Genomic DNA, 16,358 nt, shown 5'->3' on the forward strand with positions numbered 1-16,358 from the left:
TGGTGGCGCAGTGGTTGAGAATCTGCCTGCCAATGCAGGGGACACGGGTTCAAGCCCTGGTCTGGGAGGATCCCACATGCCGCGGAGAAACTGGGCCCGTGAGCCAAAACTACTGAGCCTGCGCGTCTGGAGCCTGTGCTCTGCAACAAGATAGGGCGCGATAGTGAGAGGCCCACGCATTGCAATGAAGAGTGGCCCCTGCTTGCCGCAACTAGAGAAAGCCCTCGCACAGAAACGAAGACACAACACAGCCATAAATAAATAAATAAATAAATAATTTTTTTTAAAAAAAGGCAAATGATGTCTCAGTATTATAAAAAAATATGAATTAATAACAAAATGAAAGCTAAAAATTACATATGTTTGAAAATTAGCATCTTACCAAATACTCTTTGTCTTATGGAAGAAATAAATAAATAAAAGAAGGAAGGAAGAAATACTTGAAGCTGAATTGTGATAAAAACACTACATGTCAAAATTTATATGTGAAAGCAATACACAGAAGTAATTCTATAGCCTTAAATATATTTGTTTTAAAAACAAGAAATTATTAAAAATATAAGTGAAGTATCCAACTCAAGAAGTTGGAAGACAATCAAGAAAATAGGCCAAAGAAACAACAAAGAAGAAAGGTATACAGTTAAGGTTAAGAAAAAAAATCAGACACCCGGATGTTCCTTACAAAAGAAAATCCATGTACAAGTTTATCAAAACCAAAACCTAAACCTAGTTCCCTGAAAAGATTTATAAGATAGATAAACCTTTGGCAAGACTAGTGAAGAAAAATAGTAGAGAAGATACTACTGCATAAAATACAGAATGAAAAGGGGAACTATGGACCCAAAAGAAATATAATAATAATAAGGGAATAATGAATAAAACTACTTTAAAAAACAGATGAGGTGGATAAATGTGTAGAAAAATATAAAATGCCAAAACTGGCCAAAACATGTATAGAACCTCAAATAAACTCTAAAATGCTTTTTTTAATTGGAAAATTTATTAAGAAATTCACCTTCCAAAAATGCTAGTGAGTGTGTAAACTTGAACAGCCAATTGGGAAAGCAATATGGCAGTACTTACAAGTTCCACTTAAAGGCTTTATATCCCAAAGAACCTCTCACTCAGGTCCAAATGTGTGAGACAGACTACATGAACATGCAGCACAAGGATAGAGCTTTAAATACATTGAATCATTCCTGCACCCCAGGGATGAAGCCCACTTGGTCATGGTGTATAATCCCTTTAATGTGTTCCTGAATTCAGCTTGCTAATACTTTGTTGAAAATTTTTGCATCTATATTAATCAGGGATATGGGTCTAAGTTTTCTTGTAGTCTCCTTATCTTGCTGTGATATTAGGGTACTACTAGCCTCATAGAGTGAGTTTGGAAGGGTCCCCATGTTCCCGCCTCTTCAATTTTTTGGAAGAGTGTGAGAAGGATTGGCATTAACTCTTCTTTAAATTTTTGGTAGATTTCACGAGTGAAGCTATCTGGTCCTAGTGTTATTTTGTGTTGGAAGTTTTTTAATTACTGATTCAATCTCGTTACTCATTATTGGTGTGTTCAGATTTTCTATTTCTTCCTGATTCAGTCTTGGCAGGTTGTATGTTTCTAGGAATTTATCCATTTCTTCTAGATTATCTAATTTATTGGCATACAATTGTTCACTGTAGTCTCTTATGATCCTATATATGTCTATACTATTAGTTGTATTATCTTTCATATCTGATTTTATCTATTTGAGTCTTCTCTCTTTTTCTCTTAGTCTAGCTACAGTTTTGTCAATTTTGTTTATCTTTTTGAGAAAGTCTAGCTACAGGTTTGTCAATTTTGTTTATCTTTTTCTCTTAGTCCAGCTACAGGTTTGTCAATTTTGTTTATCTTTTTGAGAAAATCAACTGTTAATTTCTATGATCTTTTCTATTGTTTTTCTGTTCTCTATTTCCACCCTGATCTTTAATTCATTCCTTCTGCCAACTTTGGGCTTAGACAAAGAAACTATAAGAATAAAGAAGTAGAAAGCTAGAGACACTACTCTTACTGATTTCAAACTATACTACAAAGCTATAGTAATTAAAACAGTATGCTACTGATATAAAAATAAACACACAGATCAATGGAACAACAGAGAGCCCAGAATTAAAGCTCCACATATGTGGACAATTAATATCTGAAAAGGAAGCCAAGAATACTCAATGGGAAAAGGATAGTGTCTTCAACAAATGGTACTGAGGAAACTAGATAAACACATGCAGAAAAATGAAATTGAACCTCAATTTTACACTACTCACAAAAATTAACTTGAAATGGTCAAAGTCTTAAACATAAAACATGATACCTTAAAACTCCTAGATGAAACATAGGAAGCAGCTCTTTGATATTGGTCTCAGTGATGATTTTTTGGATATAAAACCAAGAGCACAAAACAACAAAAGTAAAAATCAACAAATGGGACTACATCAAACATAAAAACTTCTCCACTGCAAAAGAAACAATCAACAAAATGAAAAAGCAACCTACTGAAGGGAAGAAAATATTTGCAAACCATTATCTGATAAGGGGTTAACATTTCAAAATATATAAACAGATCATACAATTCAGCATGAAAAGAAACAACCAATCAGATTAAAAATGGGCAGAAGTCCTGAATAGACATTTTCCCAAAGAGGACATATAGATGGCCAACAGGCACATGAAAAAGTTGCTCAACATCACTAATCATCAGAGAAATGCAAATTAAAACCACAATGAGATATCCACTCACACCCATCAAAATGGTTATCATCAAAAAGTCTACAAATAACAAATGTTGGCAAGGATGTAGAGAAAAGGAAACCCTAGTACATTTTTGTCAGGATTGTAAATTGGTTTCAGCCACTATGGAAAACAGTATGGAGGTTCCTCAAAAAACTAAAACACTAATTCAAAAAGATACATGCACCCCAATGTTCATAGCAGCATTACCTACAATAGCCAAGATATGGAAGCAACCTAAGTGCCTATCAACAGATGAATTGATAAAGAAGATGTGCTATACACAAACACACACAAACACACACATACACACACACACAAAATGCAATAGTACTCAGCCATTAAAAAAATGAAATTCTGCCATATGCAACAATGTGGATGGACCTGGAGGGTATTATGCTTAGTGAAATAAGTCATACTGAGAAAAACAAATACTGTATGTTATCACTCCCATGTAGAACCTAAAAAATAAAACAAACAAATATATATAACAAAACAGAAACAGACTCACAGATATAGAGAACAAACTAGTGGTTACCAGTGGGGAAAGGGGAAAGATAGGGGTATGGGATTAAGAGACACAAACTACTATGTATAAAATAGTAAGTATCAAGGATATATTGTACAGCACAGGGAAATACAGCCATTATTTTTTTAATAACTTTAAATGGAGTATAATCTATAAAAATATTGAATCACTATGTTGTATACCCAAAACCAGTATGATATTGTAAATCAACTATACTATAGGAAAAAAATTGGCAGAGGGACTAAATAGAAATTTGTCCGAATGAGACATCCAAATTATCAGCAGTTGCGTAAAAAGGTGCTCAATATCACTAACCACCAGGAAAACACAAATCAAAACCACAATGAGATATCATGGCATACCTGTGAAAATGGCTATCATCAAGAAGAGATAACAAATGTTGACAAGGATGTAGAGAAAAGGAAAAACTTGGGTACTGTTGGTGGAAATATAAATCGGTACAGCCCTATGGAAAACAATATGAAGGTTCCTAAAAAAATTAATAGAACTACGATATGGTCCAGCAATTCCACTTCTGGGTATATGTCCAAAGGAAATGAAAACAGGATACCAAAGAAAGATATACATTCCCATGTTTACTGCAACATTATTCACAACAGCTGAGATACGGAAACAACCTACATGTCCCTCAAAGGCTGAATGGATAAAGAAGATGTGATATGTACACACACAATGAAATATTATTCAACCATGAGAAGGAGGGAATCTCTGCCATTTGCAACAACATGGATGGACCTTGAGGACATTATGCTAAATGAGATAAGTCAGACATAGGAAGACCAATACTGTATGATATCACTATATGTGGAATCTAAAAAAAGCCAAACTCATTAAAAACCGAGAGTAAAATGATGTTTACCAGAAAGTAAAATGATTCCCCAGTGGCGGAATAGGAGAGATATAGGAGGGTACAAAGTTGCAGCTAGTAGATAAGTAAGTCCAGAAGATCTAATGCATAGGGAAGTGATTATAGACAACAATATTGTGTTATAAACTTCAGACTTGTTAAAAGACTAGATCTTAATTATTCCCACCACAAGAAAGAAATGATAATTATGTGATGTGATAAAGGTGTTAGCTAACACTACAGTTGCAATCATACTGCAAATTATAAATGTATCAAATAAACATTTTACATACTTTAAACTTACACAATGTTATATGTCTCTTTCACTGTTGGTGGGAATGTAAATTGATACAACCACTATAGAGAACAGTATGGAGGTTCCTTAATAAACTAAAAATAGAACTACCATATGACCCAGCAATCCCACTCCTGGGCATATACCCTGAGAAACCCATAATTCAAAAAGAGTCATGTACCACAATGTTCATTGCAGCACTATTTACAATAGCCAGGACATGGAAGCAACCTAAGTGTCCATCAACAGAGGAATGGATAAAGAAGATGTGGCACATATATACAATGGAATATTACTCAGCCATAAAAAGAAACGAAATTGAGTTATTTGTAGTGAGGTGGATGGACCTAGAGTCTGTCATACAGAGTGAATTAAGTCAGAAAGAGAAAAACAAATACTGCATGCTAACACATATATATTGAATCTATAAAAAAAATGGTTCTGATGAACCTAGGAGCAGGACAGGAATAAAGACACAGACGTAGAGAAATGACTTGAGGACACAGGGGTGGGGGGTAAGCGTAAGCTGGGACGAAGTAAGAGAGTAGCATTGACATATATACACTACCAAATGTAAAATAGATAGCTAATGGGAAGCAGCTGCATAGCACAGGGAGATCAGCTCTGTGCTTTGTGACCACCTAGAGAGGTGGGATAGGGAGGGTGGGAGAGAGACACAAGAGGGAGGAGATATGGTGATATATGTATATGTATAGCTGATTCACTTTGTTATACAGCAGAAACTAACACAATATTGTAAAGCAATTATAGTCCAATAAACACGTTAAAAAAATTTTTAAAAAAAGAATAAATTGAGTAAATCCAGGACACAGGAGTAAGGACTAAAACACTGGTTGAAATTTTAAAAGATACTGACATGCTGAAATATAATGGAAAATACATAACATTTGAATAATACACTTAAACTAGAAAGAATTAAGTCACTCTTGAAATCTGTAAATATTATAAACAATACACATATTCTCTCAAGCCTATATGGAATATCTAAAAAATATGAATCAAATATTCTGCCACAAAGGAAATATCATTAAATATGTAGGAAGGAAGGGAGAAAAGAGAAAGCATACAGGCCATACTAGCCTCACCCTAAAAGCTAATAAAGTAAACTATAAAATTAACTCTTCTTTAGAAAAGTGAAAAGATGAAAATATAAGCAAAATAATAGACAAAATTGGGATTGAGAAAAGTATAACTTTTTAAAAAAGAAAAATAACAGCACAAAGGCTTAAAATTTTAAGAAATTTGTAACCCCATGCTAATAAATTTGAAAGCATGGATAAAATGTCCACTTTTCTGGCAAACTTTTATTTACCAACTATATTAGGGTAAATAACGTTAGCTTCTGTAACAAGCAATGTGTCTCAGTGGCTCAAAACAATAAAGGTTTATTTCTTACTCACGGCAAACTGACTGTGAGTTGGTTGACTCCTGGGCAGGTTTTCTTTAAGCAGTGACTTTAGCATCCTTCCTCCACTTACAGCCATCTAGACAAGAGAGAAGATAACCATGGAAGTCAGTCACATGGACCATTTTAAGGCTGTCATGGAAGTAGCATACATCATTTCCATCCACATTCCGCTGGCCTAACTGGAAGGCCACTGGCTGCAAGGGAGGCTGAGCAAAGTTGGCATCCCATGTTCCCTGAGAGAAACCCAGAGTTACCGAACACGTAGCCACTTTCTGCCATATCAATAGCGACTCATGATGAAGCAGCAAAGTTGGCTGAGCTATAACTATGAAAGACATGGAAATAATTTAAAAGAATCTCCTCCCCAAATGTTGTGGGGGAATCTGGTCTTACTGGTGAGTTCATTCAAATGTTCAAGAAGTAGCTCATCTCTATACCCTATGAAATGTCAGAGTACTAAAAAAATAGGGAACTACTTAATGCATTTTATGAAGCTAATTTAACACTGATTTCCACTGTGATAGAAATAGTGCCTCAGCTGCCTCATCGGCAAAGTGGGGATAACAATATTCCCAATGCTGGAATTATTGAGAGGATTAAATGAATTACATAAAATGCTGAAATAATAAATGGCACATGGTAAAAAACAAATGTTCCTATTATTATTACATGCCACAAGTAACTAATAGACTAGTAAACTAATTTTTTTAATAATTAAAATTATTTCAAACTATTCAATAGCATTGCAAGAAAATTATCTATGAGAGTAAATTTCTCCTAATACAAAGATCTAACATTAGGAAGTCCATTAATAAAATATATCACATTGATATATAAAATTTAAATGATTCTCTCATTAGAAGCTACAAACTGTGAAATGTAACAAATATGCTAGATAACAGTTTAGAGAAAATAGGAGTAAATCAATAACTCTCACCACAAGAAACACTCCTTTAAAATGAGGAAAAAGACAAAATGTCCTACTTTCTACAGTATTTAATACTTTTCTGAAATTTTTTCATTTGTCTTTTTATTGTTTTATTGAGATACAGTTGATTTACAATATTATATTAGTTTCAGGTGTACAACATAGTGATTCAAAATGTTAATAGTTTATACTCCATAAAAGTTTCTTTTCTGGAATATTAAAAGAATGCAATAATGCATGAATCAAAGAAAAAAGAAGTGGGCTCTTCAGTTCACTCATGAAAATGACTGAAATAACAGCAAATTTACAAAATACTGATTTTGTTGTTTTATACAGCCACTAAAATTGATGGCTATGGGCATTACGCGAAAATGGGCAATGCCTAGAATGTAATATTAAACAGGAAAGCAAGATACAAAATTATATTTATTATAGCTATGGAAAAGCAATAGTCATACATTTAAAAGAATAACTTTTATTTCTAGAGCAGTAATTTTGAAATCCAAGTAGTCTTTCAACATTTATAACAAAAATTGAACTACTTTTCAAGTACCTACACAGCTAGTCATTTTGGAAATAATAACAATGGCTAAGATTGTATATCATTTACTAAACAACATTTTCACATATAGTATGCCATTTATTCTTCACAGAGGGCTTTTTAAAGGTAATAAAGCCCATTAACAGCAGGACCTGGAATTAAACCCAATCTCCACATGTTCTGTGACAGAAAGATCTATCTGCCTACCCATATTCCTTGTCCCCCTCTTCCTCACTAACAGAAGAGGAGAAGAGACATTATTTCAGATGGCAAAGTGTCCTTTTAAAAGATGGTATTTCTCAACTTCCCTTGTAGCTGTGGGTAGACAGTACCTTTCTCTTCTGCTTTATATTTGCTTCCAGGATTGCAGGTGTGATGGCTGGAGGTGTAGCAACCATCTTGGATCATAAGGCAACCTTAAGGTCCTAAGTCATGTTCTAAACCTAGAACCCTGATGACTGTGGAACCAATATACTGACCCCAGAGAGCAATTTCTAGACTTCATTTACATGAAGAAAAATAATTCCTTGTGTGCTCAAGTCACTATTATATAGAGTATGTGCTGTAGCTTGTATGTGCTAGCTGGCATGTGCTATTTCCTCTACAGTATAAATGAGGTAATCAAATTTCAGTGTAAGAACAGGACGAAAATATTTTTAAATATTTAAAACAACCTTAATTGTTTTCATCCTGTACCCAAACTTTAGTGTATAAGGAAGAGTTATAGCTCCTTTTTCCTATGGGAAAAAAATTAAGTCACATCTGATCACAAGCTTATTTAGACATTATTCTTTTGTGTGATTATTTGGTTGATATTTACCTGTGCCCTCTCCCAAAACACACACTGGATGCTCTGAGAGCGTGGATTTTATCTGCTTTGCACTATCACTTTAAGTGAGGAATTGGCTTAAAAAGAAAAAGGAAAAAAAAAAAAAAAACCCAGCTGTGCACAGACAGCCATACCTATAGCTTCAATTACCATCTTGCCCCAGGAACCCCAAATACATCTTACCAGCATAGACCACTTGTGTGAACCCTAAACATCCGCACGCAATTGCTTACTGATACCTCGTAAAAGTCTGAAGCAGTAAACTCAGCATGCCCAAAGCTAAATTCAGAAACTTCCCTCAAACCCAACTACCCTAACTCTTTCCTGTCACAGCACTTATCTTCTTTTGAGTTAGGTCAGCCAACAACTTAGGGGTCAATGTAAGGCAATCTCCCTAACCTCCCACACCGAATCCGTGACCAGTATTATCTGTTTAAGCTTCTAGGTATCTCTCAAAGTTGCCCACATTTTCTTTCTCTCCACTAGCAGCTGGGTCTACACAACTGTCATAGCTCTTATGTACTACCATCAAAACCTACCAATCTTTCTACTTGAATCCACTTTGGCCTCTCCTCCAATTTCCTCTGCAGCTTTGCAAGCAGCGTGGCGTTTTAAAAAGCCGATCTCATTATACAAGTCCTTTGCTTAAAACAGTGCAATGATTTTCCATTGCCTTTACGATAAAGATCAAAATTGATAACAACCTAAAAGAAAAACTATGGTGTGGTGTCTGGTAACTCTTCATCATTGTATTCTGTGCTCCAGGTTCTCCGACCTTCTTTATGCTCATCAAATGCACCTCCTGCATTTCCCTTTGGAGTCTTGACAAAGGTTGTTCCCTTTGCCTGGAAGTTCTTTTCCTCCCTTCTTTCTTTACTCCACACTTTCTATTTCTTATTTTCCACTCAGCCTTAATCTTGTCTCAAATCTTCTTCATTGAGGAACTTACCTGATAAGATACACTTTCCTCAATATCTCATTATCATATATGTTTATTTCTTCCTAGTTATCTGATATTCCCTCTTAATATCTTTCATTGTGTCATATAGTTCTCTTCATAGCACTAAATCACAGTGGCAGTTACATATTTGTGTGATTATTTGGTTGATATTTACCTGTGCCCTCTCCCAAAACACACACTGGATGCTCTGAGAGCATGGATTTTATCTGTTTTGCTCATTATTGCATTCCTATGCAGTACTTGGCACAAAATAGGTGCTGAAAAAGGTGTACATGTGGAGAGAGATTAAACGGACATAATAAATGAATGAATATATAAATATCCTAAAATATTAATAATGTGCGATAGGGTCATGGATTACATTTTCCTTATTTTACTCCTCTCTGTTTCATATTTCATACAATTAGCATTGAGTAATTTTTATTATTTTTTATATTAAGTTTATTTACTTTACAAATTTGGAGAAATTTTAAAACAGCAGTAAATGTTTCACATTCCAAAAAATACCACCCAAATTTATGTTTGAGGAAATAGTCCCTTTGTATTAAAAATGCACATATACACATTTTTATAGATTAAATTAAATTGGTTACTTTTGGAAGAACAGGAAAGGAAGTAGCCAGATGAAATGAACGGGTAAAGTTGAACAAGAGCAAAGCATTAAATGTACCAATAACAGTGCATCATTAACCTAGGAATTTGATTAATTCAATCTCTATAGCATTAATAATAATTTTTAAAGATACTTTTTTTTTTAAATCTTGAAAAACAGACAATTGAATTCTGTCAGGTAGGTAAAAGTCTTCATTGAACCAATGACAGTATCTCTTATTTCTTGATAGCAGTGGCCTTTGCAAAGGCTAAAAGCATACATAGAAAAACTGAGTGCCCAGAAAAGTCCACAAAAACTTATTTGTCCTGAGAAAATAAACATCTGGTAGCCTGGCCTTGAACTGGAAATAGAGAATTCTAATTACTCTCAAGCAAAACCTCCAGTATCTGCACATGTTCCGGAAGTGCATATTTATCTACCATCATCATAAAAAGAAAAAAGAAGAGAAAATGGACTCCTTCAGAAATAGAACCATGTAAATCTTCAACACAGTGCTTAGTGAGATTGAGATTCTGTCTGAATACACACAGTTTAAAATGCCCCTTTAATTAACCCTTCCCCAGGGAACTTGTTTGTTTCTTTTGCATTTAATGTCAAATAGCTTGTTCTTTTTTCATATATGGGGTTTATGCAGTAAAGTTTTGTTGCTGATTTTGACCTTTGCTTTTCTGTTCTAATCCTTGTCCCTTTTACCAACTGCAGTGTGGTCTTGACATAAAAAGCATCTAACTCAGGTACTTGGTAAACGCGTTTCGCATACTTATTAGCACAATATTTAATTATCATCCATTTAAGAAAAAAAAGCATCCCACAAGAGTGCTTACTTTTCTTATGTGTCCATAGTTACTTTGAGGATTTTCAGCATGTGTGATTGTTATTAAACAGAATATAAGTTACTGAAAATGTTATCAAAATGCTAAATAATTACATGAATCCTGGCAGAGAAAACTAAATGATTCAAATAAATCTCTCCTTTCTTTGGATATTGTGTGGGAGTGAACATTATTTATTTTAATGAATTTATATTTTTGTTTCTGAAATTAGATAGTTGAACACTTCTTGTTGGTATTTTAAAACTGTCTGGACAAAACATCTCAAATCTCCTCTGGCAGAAGATATAAACACTTTCATTAGGCTGGGGTTTTTGGTGGTGTTGTTTGTTTTGTGTTGTTGTTTGATTTCAGTTGTTTTGAGATGCTAGGTACTAAGTTAGTTGTTTCCTGAACATAAGTATATTTTAACACTTCCTTTTGCAGCTGTAGAGTCCATGGCACCCTAAAGTTTGATAATTCCCTCTGACTCACAAGAGTGTAAGAGAACGAGGAAGAGGTTTGGTGTCTTGCAGACTCAAGCTCAAATCTTTGCTCAGTATTAGCTAACTATGTGACCTTGAACAAGCGTTTTTACCTCTGACTTTCAATTTCCTCTTTTGTAAATAGAGCCTAATACCCACCTCTTGAATTTGTTTTGAGAATTGATTAGGAAAAAACATGACATGCCCCTGGCACAAAGCAGGCACTCAGTGAATACTAGCTCCCTTCCCCCTTTTTCAGAAAACTGCATTACATTCTGAATAGCATTTAAATAAAAGATTTTATGAGGTTTTTTAAATACAGATTTAAATAAATTTCTGTTTGTTGTTTTATGAAAAAATGTTTGCTTGGGCCAAACTCTCATGAGAGATGGCAAGATTGAAACGTTGGGAGCATTATTTACAGAACATTCTGTGATTGGAGACGTGTCACAAATAACGTAGGAAGCTTGATGTTGAGGGTGTGTGAAGTATGTAATGAGAGTTAACAACTTCTAGAGAACAGAGCATGACACTTGCTAAAGGTCATCACAGAGAAAAATATCACCCAGCACTTTGAGGATTGCTTTTCATTTATATCATGAAGATAGTTGCTGGAGTTTTACTCTGTCTTTTACTGCCGTCGAAACATGGACAAACATGATGAACAAACATCTAACAAACTTTTAACAGTTAATTAATTAACTTATTCATTGAACAAATACAAGCATACCTATTTCCTCATACTGGAAATATTAAGTCCTTTTTGTTGATTTTTTTTAATGGCTCCTAATGCATTCAGTCAGTGTGTGCCTCTGATGGATCTTTCATATGTATTAATTACTTAGAGAAGAAGTTGCACTGAAATCTGCTACTATGCAAGGAAGAGAATCTGAAGCCTGGAGATGGACGTCTTTTTTATCAAAGATTATTTTTTCTGACTCTATGGTTGCTCAGTGAACACATTATTTTAACCATAAAATTGTATGTATTTCCAACTGGACAGCCAGCTCCCTATCCACGTTCAAGACTCCCTGATGGATAAGGAATTCCACAGTTCCTTACCAAATAAACCCCGGCAACTTTGAAACAGTTAAACCAGGCTGATTTCAGAAATCTACAGAAGGCAGATTAAGCCCCACCCCCTTCAAGAAAGTCTCCCATCATTATTAAAACGAACCCATCGACACTACAGATTCACCAGTTCCTCCATTTTCCTGGAGGGCATGGTCCTATGACCCGTCACATTGAGTATTTCAAGGAGTTCTTCTCCTTCAGAGTTTCTGCCACTGTCAACCTGTATGCAAAACACAACTCACTTATTTTTGAATGAAGGAAAAAGAAAGCTTTCAGAGAATAAATGCCTTTCAAATGCCCTCATGATATTGTAAACATCTTTCTAAACTGATAAAACGAAATGTCCAGTAGGAGTTGACTTCAAACTCTGCCCTCAGCCTAGAATGCCCTTGCCTTCACCCTCTCTCATCTGGTTAGCTCCTAGAAGTCTGTCTTTAACTCAAGTTCAGAAGTCATATTTTTGTAGGAAACCTCAGTATCCCTTCCCAACACATACACACACAGATGTCCCTTTCCTATCCTATGCACATGTTTACTTATCTATTTCCATCATTAAACCTTTATTTTTGTATCCTGAGTGTTTGGAAGCTCAAAGTTTCTTGAATGTACAGCAAACAAATATCAAATGGACAAGCCAGAATCTCCCCTTAGATGCAGCTGCACAGAGGACAAGACTAAGAAAGCCCCAGAGATTCCCACTTCCCACATCTAAGTATAATATCCAGAGATGACCTGACAAATGTCTTCTCAGAGATGTCCTAAGACTCACTATTTGGCAGCCAGTAATATAAAACTCTAATATGAGTCATATGTCTCAAGAGTTGTATCTTTTGATGATTTCCACGGTTCTTTGGACAAGTCTAGGTCATTCAGATCCCCAGCTGCCAATGAAGTAACACTTTGATTCCAATTGTGTGTGACCTATAGTGCTTCAGAATGACTCTCTCTCACCAGGAAGAGAAGTCTGAGAGTTAAGGAGGCCTCTTGAATCTGAAGTCCAGCTGGGGTGAAGGGGTGAGTTGGAAGAGAAAGAAAAACTTGCCCACCTGCCTTTCCTTTTTTCAAAGTTCCATGTAGGCTGTCCTGTCTGTTCTGCATTAGGTATACTAATACATCCTCCATAGACTAGCTACTTCCCTAGTGACAGCTTATTTATCAAGTTGGTTTTAATCTCCAAATCACAATAATAACTATCTTACTGATGGGCAAACTTGATCCAATGCATATAATGAGGTACATAGTAAATATTGATTATGAGTTTGGTGATATATGAACTACTAATTCTTTGTTATTTTTGTTAATAATGGCTTTGAAATGTGTTTTTTCTTCTCAAGTCACATTCTCATTGCTTCTGGCCTGGAATATGACAAGAGTTCTACACTGCTCTCCATATAATGTGTTTTATTTTGAATCCATCCTGAGGGACTTACCTACAACTCCTTGCCTAGAATTCAACACAGGCAGAAATCTGGCACCACTCTGGGCATAAGTCACTTTCCATATATTTACTGTTTGCTTTAACCAGGCTGATCTCCTCATTGTACTTCCCACTCACTTCCCACCACGCATAATTTATATGACACTTAGTCCCACCTCTGAGCCTTTGTTCAAAGTGCCGACTCAGCTGGTAACACCATCTAATCCTGTTTATTTACCTGGATCAAGTTCCCACCCACTTGGCTCAACCTGCTCCAGCCACGTTCAAACTGAATAGACAGATACCATAGTGGTGGTAACCAGGAGTTAGAACATTCTGAGAATCTGCAACAGGACCCAGGGGACATTCTGTCTGCACAAAGAACACAGCTAGGCTTGCCTATCACGGATGTGGGAATTCACTTAAGCAACCAAAGAAGCCAAACTTTCTTTCTCACGTAGGTGAAACTACAACATAGAGTTTGAAATTGCTAACAGTCACAATTCCTGCCAAAGAGCAAAATACTCAATGTCTAAAACAAATACAAATCTAGATATTTAGCCTGATAAAAATAGGTTTCAGAAGAGGTAATGTGGTTAGGGCAGCTGGATACCAGAAATGTACAAGGCAGCCCTGCTTGTATGAACTAGCCATCACCATCTATGGGGTCAGATGAAGTCCAGGTAAGCCCACCTTCCTCATGAAAAGGTGTCTAGGAAACAACATGCAGCTGACTAATGTAATATTCTCCACCAAAGAAATGGTAGAAGATTCTTTGGCAACCAGTTTAATTTATAAATCTAATATGAGTCAGAAATTTCAAGGATTTTCTTTCTTTATTATGTCAATGACATTTTTTGTTCTGGTTGTGCTTCTTAGTAGCTATATACCTTGAGCAAGTTATTTACCTTCTCTCTGCATCAGTTTTACTTTCACCTCTGAGATGAAACATGTGGTAATAGGAAATATTCCTCTTTGGGGCAAAAATGCTGCTCCTTCCTTTTTTTCTTAGATTGTTATATTAACAAACATCAGTTCTATGAAATCACATCCAATCATAAGTCATAATGGAATCTATCTATATGTTAACTTCCCAAGCCTCCCTCAATTACTCAGAATGACTGACAAAATAAACTAGTCTGCCTCATCAAGATGTTCCATAATATTTCACTTTAATTCACTATAAAGATATGATCTTAACGTTATGTTCACTTGTAAAATGTCTTCCTTGTCTAATTTTTTATGAGAAATAGCTGATATTTTGAAAGTGCTTTCATTTTTTTTATGATAAACCATACTAATTAACTTGACCTCCCCCCACAAAAAAAAATGCCTTATGAGTTTCTTTTACTCCTTCCAGTACAATACTACCTATTTGTTGTACTGAAATTCTATGTTTATCTTGTCTCTAAAGCTCTTAAGGCTAAATCTTAACTTTCTATTTTGGGAACTCATCATTCCAGTAATTTTCCAGCAATACAACTGTATTTACAACTACATGAATGACTATACTGTTTCACAGAAGCTCCCAGAGTATGAAGTTAAATGACCAATTAAACAATAAGTTAATATGAATGAGAAGATGAAGTTTTCCATCATAACTTAGTAAACCTAAAACTTTGCAAAGCTTTGTCTACCTCTTAGACCAATGCATTTCCTTTGTTAACAATGGAAAGGGAAATAGCCCAGACAAAAATAATGTCAGTTAGGATCTGGATAAATAATATATTTCACTGTATCTGGAAGAATCTGTTTTGTCCTTAAATTTTGACTAGTCAAGATAATTCTAAAAACTAAATAGATCTCCCATTATCCTCAGAAATATCCCTCTGCTTCTACAAACACACACTCAGCTTGATTTATGATAGCAAGCAACATTAGTGCTCTATGACATATTTTTCACATTCCACAAAGCTACCGAAATAAGTTAATATTCCCATCTTGATGGATTTTTTGGTAAAGAAACGGTAGGCTATAGAATGACCTATATAACCCTTCCATTAAAAAAATACAGCATATCATGTTTGCGTCATTGAACTGGCCAGCTCATTTTCCTTCTTTTATTATACTTATTGTTGTTTTAACACTATCCATTGAGTTGTAGCTGGCATTTTGAAAATTCAAGGGAAAAAAATGAGTTAATACTTACTGTTTACAGTTTAGTGTTAGATGCGTTATTGTACTGAAACATAAAAGCAATCCTATCCAGTAGGTATTAATTCCATTTCACAGATTTATTCATTAGTTTATTTGTTCTTTTACTTATCAAATACTTACGTGTTTTCAATGTGCCAGGCATGGTTCTCTACATCAGTTAACTAAACAGATACACACTACTCACCTTGGTGGATTTTACATTCTAGTGTGGGAGAATGAGGAAAGTGAAACTCAAAAACGCTATGCAACTTGCCCAAGATAATTAAGATTTGAAGTGTTTCCTAAAATGTGGCTCTAAGAATGTCTGTTTTAAAGACACTGAGGATGTTTGTTTAAAGGTAGAAAGTCTTGGGTTCCATCTCAGAATCATTGGAGGTAGGAGGTAGGTAAGCCAGAGTTTGCACTTTTTAAAAAGAACCTCTATTTCCTTATACACAGATTTTTGAAAGTTATGAGTAAACAACTGAAGGTGTTTAGGGTCCTGCTCAGATCTGTCTAGATTTCTATTGCAAAGAAACAAAAACCTGACTATATGAGATATATGTAGAGAAATGTTTAGAGCAGCACTGCTTATAATAGAAAAGAGGAAAAGACCAAAACAAACCCAATGTTTATTAATGGACAAACGGTTGAATAAACTGTGGTTCATGCATGCTATAAAATAC

The 16,358-nt window shown here is 35.1% G+C and overlaps 1 long non-coding RNA gene across 1 annotated transcript in view; it reads right to left on the reverse strand.

Moving 5' to 3' along the window:
* Nucleotides 1-16,358, reverse strand: part of LOC309654341 — a 201,072-nt gene that overhangs the window by 122,345 nt on the left and 62,369 nt on the right. Inside the window, exon 2 of the long non-coding RNA XR_014260166.1 lies at nt 5,872-5,955. This is a non-coding gene — a long non-coding RNA (uncharacterized lncRNA). The remainder of the gene's footprint in view (nt 1-5,871; nt 5,956-16,358) is intronic.

The sequence above is a fragment of the Balaenoptera physalus genome (assembly GCF_965194825.1).
Source record: "Balaenoptera physalus genome assembly, chromosome: 2".
NCBI lineage: Eukaryota > Metazoa > Chordata > Mammalia > Artiodactyla > Balaenopteridae > Balaenoptera > Balaenoptera physalus.